Source organism: Cyprinus carpio, chromosome A20 (genome assembly GCF_018340385.1).
Source record: "Cyprinus carpio isolate SPL01 chromosome A20, ASM1834038v1, whole genome shotgun sequence".
Taxonomy (NCBI): domain Eukaryota; kingdom Metazoa; phylum Chordata; class Actinopteri; order Cypriniformes; family Cyprinidae; genus Cyprinus; species Cyprinus carpio.
Genome location: NC_056591.1, coordinates 3,385,772 through 3,411,849, shown reverse-complemented (window position 1 = coordinate 3,411,849; position 26,078 = coordinate 3,385,772). Strand labels below are relative to the sequence as shown.

General features: G+C 38.0%; 1 protein-coding gene and 1 pseudogene across 5 annotated transcripts in view; one reads left to right on the top strand and one right to left on the bottom strand.

Moving 5' to 3' along the window:
- The window catches only part of LOC109112868 (centrosomal protein of 170 kDa protein B-like), a 125,564-nt gene that overhangs the window by 28,671 nt on the left and 70,815 nt on the right, over nucleotides 1–26,078 (top strand). The gene's annotated exons all lie outside the window — the stretch shown is intronic.
- On the bottom strand, nucleotides 3,840–7,717 carry LOC109089410 (annotated as a pseudogene).

Genomic DNA, 26,078 nt, shown 5'->3' with positions numbered 1-26,078 from the left:
TTTCACCACCATCCACTTTGAATTGATTTTCTTTCGACTCGACCGATACAGTAGGGTGGACAAACCAGAATGGGTAATACGCCGCGTGTCCGCCACCGTAGGGCCGCCCCCTCTCCAGGATTAACTGCAAGTCAGTCGCATGTTAAAATCATTGTGAAACTACCGCCAGGTGGCACAAAGAGACGGACTGCAAAATGGACTGTAATGTTACATGTTGTGTATCAAACCGAGATGAAGGAACAAAGGTAAAAGAACCAAAGACAACTTCATCTGTGTGGCATTTGATATTACACGAGTTTCACAATCTGAGTTAAATTACGGAAACTAAATGAACTTTTATTCATTCTATTTATTGACATTCTAATTTATTGAGATGTCACCGGTATATACTGGAATATACCATACCCAGGCGTAAGCGGTTCGTGGCAGTAGCGGTTCACTTTGTATTATATTTTTTGCTCATTATGATTTTTTTTTCTGTCATACTAAACGTGTGAACTACAAAGCCTATTTTACCCTAATGAATAATAGTTTAGGCTTCAAAATGGGCAACATCACGAATAAGAAACATTTAGATTTGTCCCCGAATGAAAGAGGTAAGCTGAACCTGCACCTTGTGTTTCACTTTACCATTATTATTATTATTATTATTATTATTATTATTTGTTTTGTTTATAGCTAAGCCTATATTATTATATACTTGCATTATATTTATAGATTATAATTACATATATTTTTAATTCTTGTTCTGTTGCTGATAGTTAAATTTAAAGGATTTGTTGTAAAGTGAGGGAAACTAAAATATCCTGTTGGTACATTATAACTATATTATTATTATTTCTGAATGTAATAAAATGCGACTTATACATGACATATTTTTTTCCTCTCAAAAACGTAATTTATTTTTAGCGTGTTGTTTAAAAAAAATGCAGCAAACGGATATAGGCGATTAATCGGTTAAAATTTGTTACTGTGGGTTAATCTAGGCTATGTTGTTTAACTATTTAAACAAGTTTCATGTTTGTGTGTTTATTTTGTTTATTTTTTTTTTCAATTGCATCTGAAAATTACTTTAAGAAAAAGCCTCCTCCCCCTAAAAATTGTGCATGCACATTAACTTTGTGTGCTCTGGCACAGAACCTGCCTCCCGCGTTGCTCATCTGTGGACAATTTAAAAATGTTTGATATAAAGGTTGCTGTCCCATTTTATACAGGAATTGTTCATTTTAAAAACAATTAAATTATATTGTGATGTTTAATGGGTAACATGCATCAAGGTCTGCAGTTTACTATACGAGATAAAAAGTTCAATTTAGGCTATTTAACATGCACTGTACATTTTCAGCCACCCGGTTTCAATTTAGTAAACTCCTTGATATTTTAAAAGTTCAGTTTATTAGTATTGAGATTCAAGTTAAATCTAGTATAAAAAAAATAAAAAAAAAAATAAACAAAAAAACTGAAGGTCTATGAACATCAGTAAATAAAGCATTTTTTTAAACAAGGCACTTAAAGTTTTTTGACCTAAAGCATTATTTCACCATATAATATACCAGTGAATGAATAAAATGTCATACTTTTCAATGAAAGAACACTTAAGAGTGTAGGTTGCTTCTGGTGTTTGGATTGATACTTCTTATACTTCTAATGAGGTCCAAGTTTAAGAATAGCCAACACTAGGGTTTTTTTCAATGTATTTTCTCTCTCTCTATTAAACAGGCATTAACTTACAATGAAACACGTCGTCCTTCAAGGTAGACTGAATGTGTTTCCTGCCTTGCTAAAGGTTGGGCGTTATGATAATATAGTGCATTGCGCCTCAAACGATTTTGAAAAAAAACAAAACTTGCGCAAGGTGAACCTGGTGCAGTTAGCGCGAGTCGCGCTCACTGTTAAGTGGAGAGGTGCTGGCATAGAGGATTCTGCTTGGGTCTTAAAGCCTTCCTCAAATGCCTACGTTCACAAATAACAATGATTTTTGCAAAACGCAATGATTAATTATCAATTGAGAATTTGTTATTATTATGGTCTGGTGAAAGACTGATAGGGCTGAGAGAAGCTACCGTACCGATTAGCCAGTCCCAAGCCTGATATATATATATATATATATATAGATATATATACATATACACACACAGTAGGTAGAACAACCAAAATGGGTAATATACTGCCGTGCGTAACCGCCGCCGCAGGGGCCGCGGCGTTAACTGCAAATCAGGTCGCGTGTTAATTCATATTCGCAAAAACACCGCCAGGTGGCGCAAAGGGACGGATTGGGGGAACTGAATGTATTGTAAAATGAGATAAAAGGCGGATGTAAAACAACAATAACATTATGATATAACATTGTAACATCTTAAAACAAACCATTAAAAAATGTACAGTGAGTTCATTTCAAAATGTTAGGATAGTCCTTAGGCTACAGTCGATACTCATCCAAAATTAAAAGAAAGACCTTTACACAAAGATCTTATGCAGGCTATTGTTATTAAACAGTCATTAAATATAAGGCCTATATATACGGATAAAAAGCTAAATGTTTTCATTTCGGTTCATCTATTCTTGGTTTTAAAAAAAGCCTTCAGGTTCCATTTGCAGATCGAAATGGGAACGGTCCAGCATTTAGCAATGATTTTATTAATTCTGTTATTATACTTGATTTTTCCAAACTGCTAACACTTTGCATTTTTTGATTATCCCTTAACTGTGTGACCAAAAATTGAGTATTTTCTGTTTAAGCTGTTTGATCGCGCATGGGTGCCCTCGCGTCGCGCACCATTCATTGGAAAACAGTAGCCGGTCACCGTGCCATTCGGCGCGAGCAGCGGTCCACTTTGGCATATTTTTTGTTAATTATGTTTTTTTTTTTTTTTTTTTTTTTTTTTTTTTCGTCAATACTGAAACACGTGTGAACTACAAAGCCTATTTTACCTAATGAATAATAGTTAAGCTTGAAATAGGCAACTCACGAATATGGAAACGTTTGGATTTCTCCCGAATGAGAGAGCCCAACCTTACCCTTATGGTTCGCTTTAAATTATTATTCTTTTTTTGTTTTTGGTTTGTTTGTTTGTATAGCTAAGCCTATATTATTTATATACTGCAATTTTAATTTATCCCATTAGAATTATATATTTTTTAATTCTTGTTCTGTTCTGATAAATTTGCTAAATTTAAAGGATTTGTTGTAAAGTGAAAGGGAGCTAAAATATCCTGTTGGCACATTATAACATTATTAGGCCAGCCGTTATTATTTCTGAATGTTAATAAAATGCAACTTATACATGACTTGTAAATTTTTTTTCCCTCTCACAAACTTACAATTAATTTTTTTAGCCTGTTTTTAAAAAAATATAGCTAATATAATAAAAAAACATGCAGCAAATGAAAAACAGGCGATTAATCGGTTAAAATTTGTTACTTTGGGTTAACAGTAATTATAATTATTATATACTTAGGAACAGAGTCTGGGCCTAATCTAGGCTATCCAGGGTTTTTATTTTTATTTTTTCTTCTTCTTTTTTTTTTTTCGTTGCATCTGAAAATGACTGTGCAGCACATTAACTTCGCACGCTCAACCTTGCCTCGCGTATTGCTCAGCTGTGGACGATTTCAAAATGTTTGATATAAAGTTTTATGTCCCATTTTATACAGGAAATTGTTCATTTAAAAAAAATTTATATTGTGAGTTCTAATTATATTGTTAACACAAGTTCATTTAGACTATTTAACATGCACTGTGACATTTTACCCTTTTTAACTTATAAACTCCTTGAGATTTTAAAGTCAGTTTAATAGTATTGAAGTTCAAGTTTTAAAAAAAAGGTTTTAATTGCTTAAATTATTTCAATGAATTAATAATATGTTATCAGGTTTTAATTGCTTAAATTATTTCTATGAATTAATAATATGTTATCATGTTTATTCTTGAAGAGAGTTTGAATACACCTTCTGGTGCTACTTGGACACGTCATCAGTGAAAAACCCGGGGTCATAGGGTGTTTCGGGTCTTTAATCTTCATACACCCTCACCCGGGCGACCCAACCGGGGGTGATCAGTCCCCGGCTTGTGTCCAAGTGGCATGTTGCTCCACGGATCCCCCCTACGGAACCACAGCCACCGAGAAGCCCTCTCTGCGGCCTCTAAGATGTTTGCGGTGGCTTTTTTCAATTGCAGTCCTTTCACTCCAAGGAGTTTGAGGGTTCGCAGCAGTGAGTGGCCAGCGAAGCCTCGGCACCCGACCTCGACTGGCTCGCAGCGAGTTTTCCAGCCGTTGTTCCGGCACTCCGAGCTGAGCCCATGCGTACTTAGCCCTCTTACGCTCGTGGCCCTCTTCAATACGGTCTTGCCCAGGGGACAGTTAGTTCCAGGATAACCACTTGCTTGGTAGACTCAGACGTTAGCACCATGTCTGGGCGGAGAGAAGTGGCTGTGATGTTGCCTGGAAACTTAAGCTGTCTTTCCAAGGTCAACCTGAAGCTGCCAATCACGAGCAGTGAGAGGAGCCCCCCCGTAGAGATAGGCCGGTGGAATTGTTCCTTCTGCCCAGCTCTAATGAAGGTGATTGTTTGTTTGGGGGCTGCCTGGGTCTTGCTGAGCTTGATCGCTGTGCAGATGGAGTCCGCTAAAAGCCTTTAGCACCTGGTCGTGGCGCCAGCGGTACCGCCCTTCCCCCTAGCGCTCTTGAGCAGCTGCTCAAAATGTGCTCCAGTGTGCCCCTTTTCTTGCACAGCTTGCACTCAGGAGTGTCTGCCAGGCCCCAGGTGTGCAGGTTAGCTGGGCTTGGGAGGACGTCATAGACGGATTGGACAAGAAACTTGATCCGAAATGGCTCTGCTTTCCAGAGCTCTGCCCACGTTATTCTGCGTGGATCTGCCTGTTCCCACCTGGTCCACGCTCCTTGTTTGGACATGCTGGCCATTTTGGTGTAGCGTTCTTCCTCCACCCCTGCTCGTATCTCATCCTGAATCAGTTTGCGCCTCTCTTTTCCACGAGCCAGATCATAACGTGGCTTGGGAAAACAACCAAGACCTGCTCGTCCCATTGCCACGGAGCCCACCAGCGTTTTGTGCCTTAGTCGTGCCTCAGCTTTGGTGACGGCTTCTTGGGCCTGCCACTTTCTCCCGGTCTTCACGAGGATTCCTGCTGCTGCGACTTTTGTGTCTTTGGAATCCCTGTACATCAATACCTCTCTGGCGCGGGTGACTTTAAACTCCTCTGATAGTCCACTCAAAGGAAGATGCAACTTGGTGGAATGGCCGTAAAGGGCAATGCTGCTCAAGGACCGAGGGAGCCCCAACCATTTTCTGAGGAACTGGCTGATAGACTTCTCTAGAACCTCGACTGTTGATGTTGGTACGGGATCGTAGACTAACAGGGGCCAGAGTATTCTTGGCAAGACTCCATGCTGGTAGATCCAGGTTTTGAATTTTCCGGGGAGGCCACATCTGTCAATCGCTGTGAGCCAGGTAGTCAGGTCGCACTTGGTTTGTTTTATGGCAGCTGAGTCCTTCAGGGAGCTATCAAAGAACTTCCCCAAGCTCTTGACTGGTTTTTCAGTCACTGATGGAATCATGGTCTCTCCCAGGGCAAAGCGGAAACGGTCGGACACTTTACCCTTCTTAAGGACCAGAGACCTGGACTTGGCAGGCTTGAAGCTCATCCTTGCCCAGGAGATGAGCCGTTCAAGCCCCTGGAGAAGCCACCTGCACTCTGGAACAGATGTTGTCATCACTGTTAAGTCGTCCATGAAGGCTCTTATGGGGGGCTGACGGGTCCCAGATTTTGACTTGGGGCCTCTGCATTCCACCTCGGCCGACTTGACAATCATGTTCATGGCCAGTGAGAAGAGAGATACAGAGATTGTGCAGCCAGTGATTGTCCCCTTTTCAAGTTGATGCCATGAGGATGTTACTTGGCCTGAAGAGACTCGTGCGCTGAAGTTGTTGTAATAGTCCATGATGAGGTTGCGGATCTTGACAGGAACATGGTGTCTTACCAGTGCAGTTTCAACGAGCTTGTGTGGAATAGACCCGTAGGCATTGGCCAGGTCAAGCCAGAGAGTTGCCAGATCTCCTTTGCTCTCCTTAGCCTCCCGGATCAGCTGTGTCACCACCCCTGTGTGCTCCAGACATCCAGGTACTCCTGGGACTCCTCCCTTCTGGACTGAGGTGTCAATGTAGTTGTTCTTCAGGAGGAAGTCTGTCAGACGTTGGGACACGATTTTGAAAAAAAATCTTGCTTTCAACACTGAGCAGCGAGATGATGCGAAACTGATCTATGTTGCAAGAGCCCTCCTCCTTCGGGATCCAGACTCCCTCAGCGTACCTCCATTGCGCAGCAACTTTCCCTCTCCGCCAGATCACCTTCAGGATCTTCCAGAGACGTCTGAGGAGCTGCGGGCACTGCTTGTAGACCTTATAAGGGACCCCGCTGGGACCGGGAGCGGTGCTGGATCTTGCCGCTCTAACGGCTTCTTCCACCTCTTTCAGCGTGGGTTCAGCGCTGTCGAATATCCCTGGTTCAGGTGGCGCCACCAAATCCCTGCAAGGTTCAAGGTCATGGTCCCTCAAGGTGTCACTAAAAGTGGCGTGGAGATGGTTGTCGATCTCCTCTACCGGGCAAGCGAGGTGCCACTTCGCTTCTGGCCCAGTAGTTTCTTGATAAAGCTGAAGGGATTGCCAATGAAAGCACTACGTTTCCGAGCCAATGAAAGCTTTCCTTGCCCTTCCTTCGGTGCCGTTCTGCTCTCCCCTCAGTGAGATGAGTCCTCTTCCTTATGATGTTTGTGAGTTCTGACAAGGCAGTCCTTTCTTCTTCCTTGGCCATCTTGAACTGACGTCTCAGGGATTTTAGTTCTTGTCTCAGCTGACTGATCTTGGCTTCTCGCCGGTTGAGCTTCGCTGGATTCCTATCTCCTCTTCTTTCCTCGACACCAAACCGCTCTGCTCCCATGTTCATTATGATGGTACACATGGTCTGGAGCTTCTGGTCGACACTGCCCTTTGAGATGGATTCCAGGCACTTGTCTACATCCTCGTCCAGCTTAAGCCACTCCTTATTGTTTGCGCCAGGCCACTTCACCCTACGATGTTCCGATTTCCTGCTTGGTGGGGGGATTTGTGTGGCTTGGAGGTTCCGGGTACTGTGGGGAGATTCCGGACCTGGCTCCTCCTCCGTCTCACCAGGTTCAGCAGCCGGCATGACAGTAACTACTGCCCCAGCTGCCGTACCTGAGCGTAGCTTCACTTGATCCCTCCTGAGGCAGGCCATCTTTGCCTGGTGGATCTTCAGGCCCTTCAGGTTTTTGCAGACCTTGCCGCAAATACAGACTGCGCTCGTAATCCGTTGTCCATTTGCTTGGGTCGTTACCGGTAATTCCGTCCGATTGGGATGCTCATTCTCCCCCCCTCTCGGGTATCCCTGGGGGTATATTTCTGTGGGGTTCTTCGTAGCTTGTTGTGGGTGCTCCCTCTCAGGAGCTGCAGGTCGGGGGGCTAGCCCTCCCTGCCCCGGTTGCCATCTTTCCGAGCTGTCTGCAGTCTCTCCAGCCGTCGCCACTCTATTCGTGGATGTCATCCAGACTTTCCTGGAGGTCACTGGCTGTGCCAGGTAGGTTAGAGTTTGAATACACCTTCTGGTGCTACTTGGACACGTCATCAGTGAAAAACATAGAAAAAATAGAAAATAAGTGTTTATTATTTAAGAAAATAAGGGAAAAAATAAGTGACGATCCAAATATTATTCATATTTGTTTTGCTTCACCTATTTATGTAGGCTACTATTATTCTAATAATAATAATAATAATAATAATGTCATTAAAAATGCCATCGGCCTGAGTAAATTTGACCATTATAGAATTGTGACTTTAAAGGTTAGTGATTTAGGAGGTGAAAATACTGTGAAATTTCAAATGGTTTGGGATTTTAAAGCATAACAACTAAAGGTCTATGAAACGTTAGCTAATAAAGCATTTTTTTAACAATGGAACTTTAGTTTTTTTGAACTAAAAAGTTTTGAACTAAAATATTATTTCAACCATATACCCTGTGAATAAACAAAAAACATACTTTTCAATGAAAGAACACTGAGAGAGTATAGGTTGCTTCTGGTGTTTGGATTTGTACTTCAATATAATGAGCTCCAAGTTTAGGAATAGCCAACACAGGGTTTTTTTTTCTCTCTCTCTCTCTCTCTCTCTCTATTTAACAGCATTAATTTACAATGAAATACATCTTCCTTCAGGTAGACTGAATGTTTTTCTGTCTTGCTAAATGTTGGGCTCATGATCAGTAAGTTGTATTCGCTCAAATTGATTTAGTAAAATCAAAACTTGCGGACTTTGAAGCTGGGTGCAGTTTGTGCGAGTCCCGCTCGCTGTGAAGCGGGAGCAGCTGATGGAGGATTCCGCTTGGTCTTAAAGCCTTCCGCAAACGCTACGTTCACAAATAACAATGATTTTCATAAAATAATGATTAATTATCAATTGATAATTTGTTATTATTATGGTCTTGTGAAAACAATAATATTGGCTGTGGGAAAATAATGAATAAAAAGAGTAGGGCTGCTGTGAGTGCAGGCAGGTTTCAACTCAGTAACATGACAACACCCCGTTGGGGGGTAGTTCTGTATAGATTGTGGGGGTTGATATAAATGTGTGAATCTCTTGGTCTTTCATATGGACGGTGTCTTATGAGGGTATCAAACTTGCAGAACAGGTTTAGATAGGACGATTGCCTCGACATTTTGGTTTTAGGGCAACTTTGAAGAAAGGTTTTGATCCACTTCAAATGTTGACTACTGTATAGCGCAATATAGTTTATTGGTTATTATAACTTAATTTCAGAGGTAGTTGCCTTAAAAAAAATAAATAAATAAATAAAATAAACAAATTCGCAAACTGTTGCGTTAATTTCGTTTCATCTAAACAATATTTTTTTAGACTATGAAATATAAATTCTCACAGAACGTAGCCTTTTCATAACCAAAATTATAAAAATATATTTATGTTTTTTAATCAGTCCATTCTTTAGAATTTCAATGATTTAGCTAAATCGTGCAGGTTTAATTTATTAGTTTTATTGTTTTAATTAGGCCTAAATAATGGGAACGAAATTATACAAATATACAGGTCCTTCTCAAAAAATTAGCATATTGTGATAAAAGTTCATTATTTTCCATAATGTAATGATAAAAATTAAACTTTCATATATTTTAGATTCATTGCACACCAACTGAAATATTTCAGGTCTTTTATTGTTTTAATACTGATGATTTTGGCATACACCTCATGAAAACCCAAAATTCCTATCTCAAAAAACTAGCATATTTCATCCGACCAATAAAAGAAAAGTGTTTTTAATACAAAAAAAAGTCAACCTTCAAATAATTATGCACTCAATACTTGGTCGGGAATCCTTTTGCAGAAATGACTGCTTCAATGCGGCGTGGCATGGAGGCAATCAGCCTGTGGCACTGCTGAGGTGTTATGGAGGCCCAGGATGCTTCGATAGCGGCCTTAAGCTCATCCAGAGTGTTGGGTCTTGCGTCTCTCAACTTTCTCTTCACAATATCCCACAGATTCTCTATGGGGTTCAGGTCAGGAGAGTTGGCAGGCCAATTGAGCACAGTAATACCATGGTCAGTAAACCATTTACCAGTGGTTTTGGCACTGTGAGCAGGTGCCAGGTCGTGCTGAAAAACGAAACTCTTCATCTCCATAAAGCTTTTCAGCAGATGGAAGCATGAAGTGCTCCAAAATCTCCTGATAGCTAGCTGCATTGACCCTGCCCTTGATAAAACACAGTGGACCAACACCAGCAGCTGACATGGCACCCCAGACCATCACTGACGGTGGGTACTTGACACTGGACTTCAGGCATTTTGGCATTTCCTTCTCCCCAGTCTTCCTCCAGACTCTGACACCTTGATTTCCGAATGACATGCAAAATTTGCTTTCATACGAAAAAAGTACTTTGGACCACTGAGCAACAGGCGCTTCTGTCGCTGTTTCTGGTTCAAAAGTGGCTTGACCTGGGGAATGCGGCACCTGTAGCCCATTTCCTGCACACGCCTGTGCACGGTGGCTCTGGATGTTTCTACTCCAGACTCCACTGCTTCCGCAGGTCCCCCAAGGTCTGGAATCGGTCCTTCTCCACAATCTTCCTCAGGGTCCGGTCACCTCGTTGTGCAGCGTTTTTTTTGCCACACTTTTTCCTTCCCACAGACTTCCCACTGAGGTGCCTTGATACAGCACTCTGGGGACAGCCTATTCATTCAGAAATTTCTTTCTGTGTCTTACCCTCTCGCTTGAGGGTGTCAATGATGGCCTTCTGGACAGCAGTCAGGTCGGCAGTCTTACCCATGATTGCGGTTTTGAGTAATGAACCAGGCTGGGAGTTTTTTAAAAGCCTCAGGAATCTTTTGCAGGTGTTTAGAGTAAATTAGTTGATTCAGATGATTAGGTTAATAGCTCGTTTAGAGAACCTTTTCATGATATGCTAATTTTTTGAGATGTCGTCACTTTCAGGGAAGACCTTGCATTTTCCAACATGACAATGCCAGATCACATACTGCATCAATTACAACATCATGGCTGCGTAGAAGAAGGATCCGGGTACTGAAATGGCCAGCCTGCAGTCCAGATCTTTCACCCATAGAAAACATTTGCCGCATCATAAAGAGGAAGATGCAACAAAGAAGACCTAAGACAGTTGAGCAACTAGAAGCCTGTATTAGATAAGAATGGGACAACATTCCTATTCCTAAACTTAAGCAACTGCCTTAATTCTACGTGGCATTGATTCAACAAGGTGCTGAAAGCATTCTTTAGAAATGTTGGCCCATATTGATAGGATAGCATCTTGCAGTTGATGGAGATTTGTGGGATGCACATCCAGGGCACGAAGCTCCCGTTCCACCACATCCCAAAGATGCTCTATTGGGTTGATATCTGGTGACTGTGGGGGCCATTTTAGTACAGTGAACTCATTGTCATGTTCAAGAAACCAATTTGAAATGATTCGAACTTTGTGACATGGTGCATTATCCTGCTGGAAGTAGCCATCAGTGGATGGGTACATGGTGGTCATAAAGAGATGGACATGGTCAGAAACAATGCTCAGGTAGGCCGTGGCATTTAAACGATGCCCAACTGGCATTAAGGGGCCTAAAGTGTGCCAAGAAAACATCCCCCACACCATTACACCACCACCAGCAGCCTGCACAGTGGTAACAAGGCATGATGGATCCATGTTCTCATTCTGTTTACGCCAAGTTCTGACTCTACCATCTGAATGTCTCAACAGAAATCGAGACTCATCAGACCAGGCAACATTTTTCCAGTCTTCAACTGTCCAATTTTGGTGAGCTCGTTCAAATTGTAGCCTCTTTTTCCTATTTGTAGTGGAGATGAGTGGTACCCGGTGGGGCCTTCTGCTGTTGTAGCCCATCCGCCTCAAGGTTGTGCATGTTGTGGCTTCACAAATGCTTTGCTGCATACCTCGGTTGTAGCGAGTGGTTATTTCAGTCAAAGTTCCTCTTCTATTGCTTAAATCAGTCAGCCTATTCTCCTCTGACCTCTAGCATCAACAAGGCATTTTCGCCCACAGGACTGCCGCATACTGGATGTTTTTCCCTTTTCACACCATTCTTTGTATTCCCTAGAAATGGTTGTGCGTGAAAATCCCAGTAACTGAGCAGATTGTGAAATACTCAGACCGGCCCGTTCAGGAGATTGTCTTGACCAGGACCACATCCCTAAATGCATTGAAGCAACTGCCATGTGATTGGTTGATTAGATAATTGCATTAATGAGAAATTGAACAGGTGTTCCTAATAATCCTTTAGGTGAGTGTATATATATATATATATATATCATATAGATTATATATATATATATATATATATATATATATTATCAGCATTTAAACACTATCATAAACACACAAATATCTGCTTGATGACACGGTTATTTTTATTATTGCGAAGTGATATGAATGAAGAGCGTGTCTAGAGAAGGGAAGTTCCGTTTATCAAGTTAATTATTAAGTTATCAAGTTTAGCAACACCGTTTCAAATCCCGGGTTGTGGTGTTTATTTATTTATTTATATATATATATATATAATAATATATAAAATGATTAATACAAATGTGTTCTGCAGTTCGCTGGTTTATGTTATACCTTTTTTATTTTAGATAGAGCGTGTCCATTTTACACTAAGCAACCAGTAGCGACTGAATTCAGTCTACCTGGAGGGGGTTGGGGGTAGCAGTTCTGTATAGTTTGTGGGGGTTGAAAAATAAAGGTGTGAATCTCTTGCTCTTTCATATGGACAGTGTCTGATGAGGGTTTCAAACTTGCAGAGCAGGTTTAGGCAAAGTGTTGGGTTTGGCTTTTGCAATTTTTGAAACTGCATAAGCCTAAAGAGAATTATGTACAATATAATATGATTTTGTTTTATCTCAGGAGAGATGAGGCGCTTCTGAGAGAGACAGAAACAAAGAAACGGCGAAAGACACACAAGAATGGACGCATCTGAAAAAAGACAAAAAAAACTTTGTTCTTAAATGTATAGCCTATGCTGCTTTGTACTATTTTTCAATTTTAATTGTATGCGCCGCAAACCCCTGGAGTCATTTTGGCAATAAAAATTGTAAAAAACATTAATGCCCTGCAGACAAGAAGGCGCCCTCTAGATTGTGCCTTGACAATAGGCTACCTGAATATATTGCAGTAATAAAGAAACTGTCCCGAATCTAGAACGAAGCACATCATGTTTAAATGCCTTTATATTGGTTATAGGCTAAAATTATTTTTAGTTTTCATAAATTTATCGGGCAATTTGAATTATTAAGGCCAAGCGTTACTGATGTGCGCACGCACTCAAAACCTGAAATATAAAATTCTCACAGGATGTATAGATTACCAATATATTGAATATATATCTCTTTATGTTTTTCTAAATCCCAAACAGAGTCCAGACATCAGAAAAGTATCCGTCTATGAACATGTTTTATAGGCTATTTTAGATTTTTCTGTGATTTACAATGCACAAACCAGAAGCAACAATATCTGCAGAATGGAGAAGGGTTAACCGTTCTCAAAACATAAAATATAAATTTTATTTAAATTTTCATTTTTTGTGTTTCAGAGGAAAAATCAGTGTTAAGGCATCTCTCTGTTACAGACTGTTCTGAAAGAGATGTCTAGAGCAGTGGTTTTCAACCTGTGCAACCCGTCTCAAAAGTCTCAAAAATATATATAATAATTTCACACGCAGAGAGAGAAAAGAAAGAGCTTTTATATATAGTGGGCCGCGGCTCAAAAGTGGCTTTTATATATATATTTATATATATTTAAATAAGCCCGAGTTATTTTCTGTTCATTGCCAGTTTATTCTAGGGATGTGCAATAGAAATCGTCATAAAATCACGATTTGAGCGTGCGCGATTTCTAAATCGCTTTATAGCACGATTTTCCGGGGCCCTGACCTCCCGCAGTATGCCATCCGATCTAACAGAATGCGCGAACAGAAAGATTGGCCCTCGTGCATTATTTTAATGTGCTTTCGCATTACAATAATGCACTCTCGCTGCTGCTTCTGCACCGCATACACATACTATATACGCACTGCAGACGGAGTACATGTGAACCTGTATAATGTATAACAAATCTATTTCAACACCTGAGGCACCACTACAATTAATGAGCTCTATAAACAATGTATGGCAAAAAAGAAAAAAAGTCCCTGGACACAGGATTTATTTATTTATATTTTTTGCCATAAGTCTAGAAATTGTGTTACATCTTTACTGTAGTGATTATTTTGACTTATGTCTGTTCTAGAGACGTTACAACTTTTTGATAAAGCTCTAATTGGTTTTCTTTTGGAAATATGTGTCAAATTCATCCTGAATGCATTTATGACTGTAAAGCATATCTGTATGTGTCAAAATTGTGATTAAAATTGAAATCGCAAAATTGATCAAAGAAATCTCGATAGTTTTTTTTTTTTTTGTCCATATCGCACAGCCCTAGCTCATTCAATAAATAAAGTTAACATTCTAGCTTCTGAATACTAAGTTATTACCCCAACAATAGCGGGGGCAGTTAATTTTTTTGCAGTGAGCCGCGCAAACATATGTGTTTGGTTGTGTGGGCCGCGAGTTGAAAAAGGTTGGGAACCACTGGTCTAGAGGGTATTTCATAGGTCTGCCCCCCACATAAGATTTTTCTAGTTACTAGTAGTCGATCATTTAAGTCATTTTTCAACTAATCGCACGTTTATATTAAACTAACACAGTCTAATCCATAATGAGCCTCAGCTAATATATTCAGCGCTCAAGTACACGCATTAAGTTTGCCACAAAGCACAGGCAGAAGTAGCCTAATAATTGTGAAAAAGGAGACATTTTCATTATTTATTAATAGAACTAATGTTTTCTTGTCGGTTGCAAGATGAAATTCACGGTGCTGACTCTCATCTCCACAGGATGCACATAATCAGGGAGTATTTGCTTTCATTTTGAATTGGTTCATTTAAAAGTAGACATTTCAAGCTTTCTGTAGATATATCTCTCATGTATGTAAGGCACCCCAGTTTTAAGTTATTTCATTATCAGGAAAAAAAGGGGAAAAAAGAAGAAAAAAAATGATCGTGAGGGTGCTTCCCTGTCATGCATGCGCATCAATAATTTTCTGCACAAACACTTGAATATGAATAGTAAAAGATCACATTTCTTTTAGGTTACAGTATGGGATCCGCATTAAAAATAAATCTTCACAAGTCTACAATCGAGACAGATGCAGTTATAACCTCTAAATTAAAGGCTATTTGACGTTTTAAAATGATCTAACGACCGATGCCGCTCCAATTCGTTGATTTTGATTGTTTTAATAAATCTTTTTTACATTAAATAATAAAGATACAAAGCAGGTTAAGTTAGATATTATTGTACAAATAATTATAAAATGCTATAGACTGCGAATAAGATTGCAGTTTCACATTTTACACATGTATTACAAAGTTAATTATTTTTTACAAGCAATGATACAAAATAAAACCCAAAAAGTTTTGTAATGAAGAAAAAATATGTAGACAAATAAGAATAAATTTTGTGCGTTGCACTCATCTTCATGTGCACCACACAAATCTTGCACTCTGATATTTTAAGGAATAGAATACACTCCTGCATTTAAATGCAATAGCAATTTTTTTTTTTTTTTAGTTTTACTTTAATTGTATGAAAGCAAAGAAGGAGAAGGCTCCCTTAAAAATCACTGAATTTGTCAAATAATGAAGCTCTTTTTTACATCGTCCGCACTTTGTTGATTATAATGAGAGAACTTGAATTTAATTGTGAGGACATTTTATTAATCTGTCCATTCTTTTCAGTTTCAATGATTTATTTGAATCGTGGCCAGGTTTATTTTATTCATTTCTTGTTTAAGTTTGGCCTAAATAATGGGAGCGAAATTATTCAGTGCCTCACGTTTTACTAAAATAATAGAAATAATTTATAAAACAGGCAAAAAAAAATTAATCAGTGTACAGACAGATATCTTTCCCCAAGTAGTTATCTGTCAAAATAAATGACAGGTAACGAATAACAAAGTATGTGCGTGTTTTATTCTGTTTTGTTCGTTCTAAGAAACGAACGTAACTTATTAAGTAGGCTACTAAAGTTTCATCTGTGAATATTAAATATTTTAACTACAGTGCTTTTCTTTCATTTTCCTCTGACTGCAGCCGTCAAATGTAACACATCAGCGAGGCAAAGCTGACGGCTATTTGCGAAAATGTGCTTTGATGCGTTTGTTTGATAACTTGTGGTTAAAGCGCCACTCAGCGGTCAAAAGCTGCAAATGCACTTTGTAGACACGGCGGCGGCGGCACTTGTGGCAGTAGAAAGCACACTCTGGTTGGCCACCTACTGTAGCTGTATGTGAATGTAAACTATCTGCAAAGTTGTAAAGCTGAAAGTGCATGATTAATAAAGTTATTGCCTCCCAAAATAAAGAATTGACTCTCTACAGCCTATATGATCCATATGCGTCCCGAGTTTCATACATGCAAGTATGCATGAGATATGCATCAAGAAACGCTGTAGAGCCCCTGTGATCCTGTGGTGCCCTGTGGCACCCAGGTCCGTCCTAATGACCGCAGATGCCAATGTGTGTGGCAATTTTCAAGCAATTTTGAGCATGTTAAGGGCCCCCAAAAACCCTGGATATTTATAAAAAGTGTAAAAAAAAAAAAACGGACTAGTCCTTACGAAAACTCAAGATCTTCGCAATTTAGCACTGCAAAGGCCTTATGATTACACTCACCAAATCTGAAGATGATTTGATTAAAACTGTAGGAGGAACTTGTTAAAGTACGAGGCCTGAAAATGACAAAAACTGCACAAAAATCATAGAGGCTGACTTCCTGTTGTGTTTAGGACTTCGCTCCAAGAGACGTTTTTGTAGATATTATGACATTACATAGATGTACAGAAATTCATACACATATGTGAAATATAGCAGGAGGGGCGCTTCATTGAAATTTTATAGGTAGCGCTATCGAGCCATTTTGCCACGCCCAGTTCTAAAGCAGTTGAGGGTTCGGTGCCTTGGTCAAGGGTCTTACCTCAGTCGTGATATTGAGGGTGGAAGAGAGCGCTGGTTATTCACTCCCCCCACTGACAATTCCCTGCCAGACCAGAGACTTGAACCTGCAACCTATGGATTAGGAGTCAAACTCTCTAACCATCTGACTGCCCCCACCTAATACCTAATAAAGATGTGTTCTTATCACAATTCTTTGTCCACAGAGGTTAAGGGGAAACTCTAATTCAGTGTTCCATAAACGCCACCTAATATCAGAGAGTGGATTTACAGAGAGTTACAGATGGTAGACAACCAAAATGGGTACTACCGCCGCGCGTACCGCCGCCGCAGGGCCGCGGCATTAACTGCAAGACAGTCGCGTGTTAAATTCATTCGCGAAACTACCGCCAGGTGGCGCAAAGGGACGGATTGCAAACTGAATGTAATTGTACTGTAAAATGAGATAAAAGGAGGAGGTAAAACAACAATAACATTATGATATAACATTGTACCATCTTTAAAAACCATTAAAAAATGTACAGTGAGTTCATTTTAAAATGTAGGATAGTCTTAGGCTACAGTCTACTCATCAAAAATTAAAAGAAGACCTTTACACAAAGAATCTTATGCTTGCTATTGTTATTAAACAGTCATTAAATATAAGGCCTATATATACGGATAAAAAAACTAAATGTTTTCATTTCGGTTCATTCTTGGTTTAAAAAAAAAATCCTTCAGGTTCCATTTGCAGATCGAAATGAGATACGGTCCAGCATTTAGCAATAATTATTATTAATTCTGTTATTATTCTTGATTGTTCAAACTGCTAACACTTTGCATTTTTGAATTATGCCTTTACTGTGTGACCAAAAAATTTGTATTTTCTGTTTCAGCTGTTTGATCGCGCTGGTGCCTCGCGCACATTCATTGGAAACAGTGTTCACCGTGCCATTCGGCGCGAGCAGCGGTCCACTTTGGCATATTTTTGTTAATTGTGTTTTTTTTTTTTTTTTTCGTCGATACTGAAACACGCGTGAACTACAAAACATATTTTTCCTAATGAATAATAGTTAAGCTTGAAATAGCCAACATCACGAATATGGAAACGTTTGGATTTCTCCCGAATGAGAGCACCTTACCTTATGGTTCGCTTTAAATTATTATTCATTTATTTATTTTTTGTTTGTTTATAGCTAAGCCTATATTATTATATACTGCAATTTTATTTATCCATTAGAATTATATATTTGTAATTATTGTTCTGTTCTGATAAATTTGTTAAATTTAAAGGATTTGTTGTAAAAAGTGAAGAGAACTTAAAAATATCCTGTTGGCACATTATAACATTATTAGGCCAGCCGTTATTTCTGAATGTAATAAAATGCATCTTATACATGACTTATATATTTTTTTCCTCTCACAAACTTAATTTATTTTTTAGCCTGTTTTAAAAAATAAATAAATAAATAAAATAAAATAACATGCAGCAAACGAAAATAGGCGATTAATCGGATAAAATTTGTTACTGTGGGGTAATTATAATTATTATATACTTAGGAACAGAGTCTGGGCCTAATATAGGCTATCCAGGGTTTTAATTTTTTTTTATTTTCATTGCATCTGAAAATGACTTTGTGCAGCACATTCACTTCGCACGTTCCAATCTGCCTGGCACGTTGCTCAGCTGTGGACGATTTAAAAATGTTTGATATAAAGGTTGCTGTCCCCATTTTATACAGGAATTGTTCATTTAAAAAAAAAAATCGAATTATATTGTTAGTTTCTAATTATATGGTTAACACAAGTTCATTTAGGCTATTTAACATGCACTGTGACATTTTACCCTTTTTAAACTTATAACCTCCTTGAGATTTTAAAGTCAGTTTAAATAGTATTGAAGTTCAAGTTTTTTAAAAAAAGGTTTTAAATGCTTAAATTATTTCTATGAATTAATAATATGTTTATCAGGTTTTAATTGTTATTTCTATGAATTAATAATATGTTATCATGTTTTTATTCTTGTAGAAAATAAGTGTTTATTCTTTAAGAAAATAAGGGAAAAAATAAAAGGGACAATCCAAAATATTATTCATATTTGTTTTGCTTCACCTATTTATGTAGGCTACAATTATTCTAAAAAAAAAAAAAAAAAAAAACAATGTATTTAAAAGTGCCATCGTGCCACTGAGTAAATTTTACCATTATAGAATTGTGACTTTAAAGGTTAGTGATTTAGGAGGTGAAAATACTGTGAAATTACAAATGTTATGGGATTTTAAAGCATAACAACTGAAGGTCTATGAAACATCAGCCAATAAAGCATTTTTTTAAACAATGGCACTTAAAGTTTTGCACTAAAATATTATTTCAACCATATAGCCTGTGAATAAACAAAATGCATACTTTTCAATGAAAGAACACTGAGAGTTTGCTTCTGGTGTTTGGATTTGTACTTCAATATAATGAGCTCCAAGTTTAGGAATAGCCAACACAGGTTTTTTTATTTGCTGCTGATGGAGGATTCCGCTTGGTCTTAAAGCCTTCGGCAAACGCTACGTTCACAAATAACAATGATTTTCGTAAAATAATGATTAAATTATCAATTGATAATTTGTTATTATTATGGTCTTGTGAAAACAATAATATGGGCTGCGGGAAAATAATGAATAAAAAGAGTAGTGCTGCTGTGAGTGCAGGCATGTTTCAGCCCAGAAACATGACAACACACCGCTCCTCACAGCCCAAAAACAGACCGAGTTCAGTTCAGCTGGAGGGGGCTGGGGGTTTTGGGGTAGTTCTGTATAGCTTGTGGGGGTTGATATAAATGTGTGAATCTCTTGGTCTTTCATATGCACAGTGTCTTCTGAGGGTATCAAACTTGCAGAACAGGTTTAGATAGGACTCGTCATTTTGGTTTTAGGGCAACTTTGAAGAAAGGTTTTTGATCCACTTCAAATGTTGACTAATGTATAGCGCAATATAGTTTATTAGTTATTATAACTTCAGAGGAAGTTGCCTTAACTCAAAAAAAAAATAAATACATTCGCAAACTGTTGCGTTAATTTTATTTTGTTTCGTCTAAACAATATTTTTTTTAGACTATGAAATATAAATTCTCACAGAATGTAGCCTTTTAATAACCAAAATATTGAACCATCTCTTTATGTTTTTCTAAATCCCAAACAGAGTCCAGACATCCGGGGTGCGTTTCCCAAAACCATAGTTGCTAACCTGTTAGCAACTTAGTTGGTTGGCAATGGGAAATTGCATTGCAACCAACAAAGTTGCTTACTTAGTTAGCAACTATGGTTTTGGGAAACGCACCCCAGTATGATCCGTCTATGATGTTTTATAGGCTTTTTTAGATTTGGGAATACACATGCGTTACAGACATGACAAAAACATTTTGGAGTTTTTGGAGACATTATTATTATTATTATTAATATTTTTTTTTTTTGCAGAGAAGGGTTGGCCATTCTCAAAAAAAAACAAAAAAAAAAAATATCAATTTTATTTCAATTTTCGTTTTTGTGTTTCAGAGGAAAAATCAGTGTTAAGGTATCTTCATTACAGACCGTTCTGAAAGAAGAATTTATGCAAACGCGTATAAAAAAATTCTTTAAAAACTTTAACAGAGATGTCTAGAGGCTATTTAATAGGTCTGCCTCCCACGTAAGATTTTTCCTAGTTACTAGTCGTTCATTTGTCATTATTCAACTAATCGCAGGTTTATATTAAATTTACATCTATAATCCATAATGAGCCTTAATATATTCCGCGCTCAAGCACATGCATTAAGTTTGCCCCAAAGCACAGGGAGAAGTAGCCTAATAATTGTAAAAAACGAGACATTTTAATTATTTATTAATAAACAAATGTTTTCTTGTCGGCTGCAAGATGAAATTCACAGTGCTGACTCTCTCCACATCAACGCGGCTTTAAAGAGAAATACAACCTTCACAGATTACATAATGCTTTCGTGGAGCTAAACTTGAATTGATTCGTTTAAAAGACATTTCAAGCTTTCTGTAGATATATTTCTCATGTATGTGAGACACCACAATTTTAAGTTAATTCATTATCAGGAAAGAATTCAAGTGATCGAGAGGGCGCCTCCCTGTCCTGCATGCGCATTAATAATTTTCGCACAAACACTTAAATATGAATAATTATTCACATTTTGCATATGCATTACAACGTAAATTATTTATTACATGCAATTATCCAAAATAAAACCAAACAAGATTTGTAATGAAGATAAAACAAATAAGAATAAATGCTGCGCGTGCCCTAAGCATCACTCGCGCCGCGCAAATCTTGCACGCAGACATTTTAAACACCTGCATTTAAATGCGGCTGCAATTTTTTATTTTTTTTTTAACTTAAATTCTATTTAAACAAGTAACGGCGGCTCCCTTTAAAATCACTGAAATTGTCTATTAACGAAGCTCTTTTTTACATCATTTGCACTTTGGTGATTATAATGAGAGAACTTGAGTTTAATCGTGAGGACGTTTTATTAATCAGTCCATTCTTTAGAATTTCAATGATTTAGCTAAATCGTGCAGGTTTAATTTATTCGTTTCTTGTTTTAATTAGGCCTAAATAATGGTAACGAAATTATACAGTGCCTCACATTTTACTAAAATAAAATAATTTATAAAACACGCAACAATTTCTTAATCAGTGTACAGACAAATATATTTTCCCAAGAAGTTGTCTGTCAAAATAAAGGACAGGTAACGAAAAACAAAAATTCATGTTGTTTTATTAAAGCAATTTTAAAATATAAATTAAAATATAGGCCTAATATATGAGAATATTGACATTTTGCATATAAATCCATGTAGCCTAGCTCACTAAAATAGGCTACCACTTTTAATGCTACGATGCAAAGTAAACCACAATTTATTTTGAATAATATAACACGTAATTCATATTATATAAATAATACTGCACACCTATTAAATGTGTCGAATCTAAAATATGGTGTAATACTGTGTAGCTTAGAGAAAATATAAGCACAGGCTCAGGCACAGGCTTGACATTTATCCTGCTTGAATTCCGTTCTAAGAAATGCACATAACTTCATAATTACCAAACTTTCATCTGTGAATATTAAATATTTTAACTATAGTGTTTTTCTTTAATTTTCCCTGACTGCAGCCGTCAAATGTAACACATCAGCAAGGCAAAACTGACGTCTATTTGCGAAAATGTGCTTTGATGCGCTTGTGATGAAAACTTGTGTGATTTAAAGCGCCACTCAGCGGTCAAAAGCTGCAAATGCACTTTGCAGACGCTGCGGCGGCGGTACGAGCGGCGGTAGAAGTAACGTTTTGGATGTCCACCTACTGTACATTTACATTCAGTCTGTGCAGTTTTTGTCTGGCCAAAAAACAGAACATATTTGCATGACCTGCTGTAAATTTGACCAATTGATGAAAAACAAGCTCATGTGGATTCAGATGTATTAACATTTATTAATCAAATATCATTTTGACTTAACCTTTTTCTTTATTTATGTAATGAACCAGAACTCGACATGGGATCCATATGCAGGCTTTATTGCAGAGACTCGTAGTCGTACAGGCAATGGTCGGAACCAGCAATATCAAAGGCGTGGGCAGAACAGAGAATCAGTAATCCAGTAACAAGCAAGGGGTCGGTAGGTAGGCAGCAAAGGTACGGAAAAAGGATATCAAAACAGGATCGGCCACAGGAAATCAAACACGGGTAATAACGCTCAGAAATGACAGACACAACAAATCAAGACTTCGCGTTGAGCTGTAGTGATAGTCCAGCTTATATACAAGTCCTGATGATGAGCACCTGTGACGGTGATCAGAGTCCAAGGACGGGGCTTGTGGGAGTAATGTAGTGTAGTCAGTGTAGATGAATGAGTGGATGCGTGTGTGTCAGTATTCAGGTGAGGGTGCCCTCTGCTGGCCAGCAGAGGGAATCCCGGGGTTCGTCTCCGTGACAATTTAAAGGCTGAAATGTGAGGTTTACCATTTTTTACCACTTTTTCAAGGCTTTATTTGAATATTTCATACATGTTATTAGATAAACTGTTGTCAGTCATGTTGTCATTTAAAATCCAGATATCATTAGTAATGTTATTGTTTTAGTGTTTATGCAAACAAAAAGTATTTTTATTTGTTGTTAGCTAATTTAAAATATAAAACTTTGTGAAACTATTTATGTGTCAGTACCTTTTGAAAATTTCTAGCACATTTTAACAATACTGGGGAAAACGAGGATAATTTTGGTAACTTTAATCATGAAAATAAATTTTCATACCATTTCATCTCTAAATAATAATAAACTGAGCAACTCCTTAGGCCCTAATAATAATAATAATAATAATAATAATAATAATAATAATAATAATAAACGGAGCACCATCGGCGCTCAGGCCCTAATAATAATCCTTTGGGGAACAATAGGCCCTGCACCCCTTGTGGCTTGAGCCCTTAAAAAAATAAAAATTGAAAAAAATTGAATTTGTAATAATTCAAAAAAAACAATAAAAATTCACAAAATGCCTTTTACTATTATGTGAAAAATTGCTTTTACTGTGATACAAGATTTCTGTCATTCCACTCAGATTAGGGAGTTGATGAGTCCATCTTTGAGAAGACCAAAGACATAAACATCTTGTGTGGACTTTATTCATCCATAAATACGTCAGGGACAGCTAGTCATCATTCTTTTCATATCCTGTCATTTACTTTTATTTATTGCATTTGGGTGACAAAACTGCAAAAAGAGTAAAAGGAACGTTTTCATCCTTTGGTGTGGGCGCTAAAAAAATTATCATTATAGCTATCATTCTTGGTGTAAACAGGCTTTTAGTCACCATTGTTATTAAATAAGAAATTAAAATAACATCATAATGTTTAAAAATTAAGATTCTTCTCTTTGAAAACCTATGCATTCCATACATCAATAAATAACTGGTGACGGTTTCGGTTTCGTTGGTCGGCAAAATCAAGCTAATAATTAATGATTTCTTACCTGTTAAATTCATAGATGTCCTCAATGTTTCCAAACAGAGCACACACCTGTTCTGGCTTTATGGGAAGATCTCCTGTGTCTATAATGTGAGCAAGGTAGTCCTGCAAAGAAAAAATCAGATTATAACAAAAGATTATCACAAAAGATGCACTACTGTATATTGTATTGGTAATATCAATGAGCTATATTCTAAGCATATCAATAGCCGCGTTTCCACTGTCGGGCCAAAAGCGGGCGTGCTAGTGCGTGCCAGGGCCAGTCGCGTTTCCACTGTCACCTCAGGGGCTTGATTGTGCCTCGTCGGTGCTTCCTCGGGGCCAACGGCCAGGGTTTTTTGGCCCGATGATAACCTTGGGCCAAAGCGGGTCAGCTGGGGCTAGAGGAGTGGTTATGAAGAAAGGCAGAGTTTCTCCGTGTCTGCAGAGCGTCAGCACCGCAGATCATTTCATTTCAAGCTACAGCTATAACACCAGCATTAAACACTTTTTAAAATAAGTTGAGCTCAAAACTCACTTTCAGTCAGCAGCGAGTGTATGAAATAACTCGATCCGATCTGATGTGGATTATAATCACCATAAAAGGCAGAAATATTTATAAGCGATGCAAAAGAATATGCATGCTAGGTATGCACGCTAGGTATTAACGTTACCATAGTAAACATGGTTAATGTGAGCGTTTGAACAAATCAGACGTCAGCTTCTTATTCTCTATCACAATCGTGTAGTAACATATTTTATCTGTCATAAGTCTCGTCTCGAAAGTTTAGCTCCACGTAGCCTATGTCATAAAAATATAATAATGTTTTTTGTTCGGGAACTTTTATAAAAATAGAGAAATTATCATTCATTCTAAATGTGATGTATGTGACTACAAATAAACAGAAACAGTCTCGACTGAATAAGCAGGCTATTTTCATAATGCTTCAGCGTTAAAAAGAAATAAATAAAATAGAAATACCTTTATTTCTGTGACAAATTTTTAAGCCTGATAAATTAATTCATTATGCTCAATGTATCACTTACAGTAAAACATTGATGCTTTTGAATTTAAATATTTAACAAAGCATGCAAACAAAAGGCCGCTGTTATCATGTTCGTTTTGTGATTGCGCATGTTCCAGTGATTTATTTCTTATTAGTTTTCTGATAACTTTGTTGGTGAAATGATAGGGTTGCGTGACATTGTTCCTGAGAGGCGTGTAAAGGGCGGGTTTTAGTGAGGTGCAGCGGAGCTTCAGGCCCAACGGTATTTTGGCCTCATGCTACTGGCCCGAGGCTATCAGTTCCGCCCGGCCCATTTTAAGCCCTGGCTCGCACTGGCCCGACAGTGGAAAAGCGGCTAATGAGCATCAGCCAATATTTTCTTTTTTAACATAGGTACTGACTGAAATGATGTCTTTTAAACTGAAACAGCACAAAGTACCAAATCAAAATCCATATTTCTTAAATATTTGTATATATTTTTCTATAGTGTATCATTTTGATGCCTGATTTCAAAAGTACAACTACATAAAAATTACAATATAAGATACACATTAGATGTAAGCTCTAGCATAAGAAGAAATAGGCAATACAGGTTTATAATAGACAAATAGAAACTGGCTCATATACAAGTTTTATAGATCAACTGGCACAAGAGATTGTCATCCACAAAAAATAATATTTATTGTATAATATGCTGTTAGAGAGAGACAGAGAGAAAGATAGAGGGAAAGAGTGCAGAGGCCGAGCAAAGAAAGAGATCGCCAGCCCAGGAAAAAAAGACAGCAATGAAAAGAGACAGAGCAATAGTTACAATCCTCTTTTATCACTTCCTTGACCATGTGACTAAAAACCAAATCTGAGACATTCAAACTGACCAATCAGCAGATTACAGCTTCACCCAGGGTGCAAACGGTGTGACAATTAGCAGATCAATTTGTTTTCAATGCTTCTAAATTTGGCAATGTTTGGTTCACCATTTAGTTCAGTACAAAACAGCAAATGGTTTGTAGTCTACAAAAAGAATGCAGATTTAGAATAGGGTTCCAAGTTTTATAAAATTTATCAGTTGAGCCCCGAGTAGCATATTTAAATTTTTCAAGTGAAAGGAATGACATCAGATCCTTTAACCAAGAGGTAGTTGGGGGAGGGCTTGGACACTTCCAGTGCAACAAGATGCACCTTCTAGCTATAAGAGAAGCAAAGGCAATAAACTCTGCTTCCTGCCTTGTGATAGAAGACAAGTGAGACACGCCGTAGATAGCAACTATAGGACATGAAGATAAGGAAACATGCAGAGCCCTAGACATGAAGTCAAAAAAAGAAGCCCAAAATGAAGCCAATTTTGGGCAGCTAAAGAACGTATGAGTGTGATCAGCGGGAGAGAAGGAGCATCTAACGGTTATGATTTTTGACGTGCAAATTAAATCCAACAATTCAAATGTGGATAGACTATTCGGGACTGTGTGATCTCTGGGCTGTATT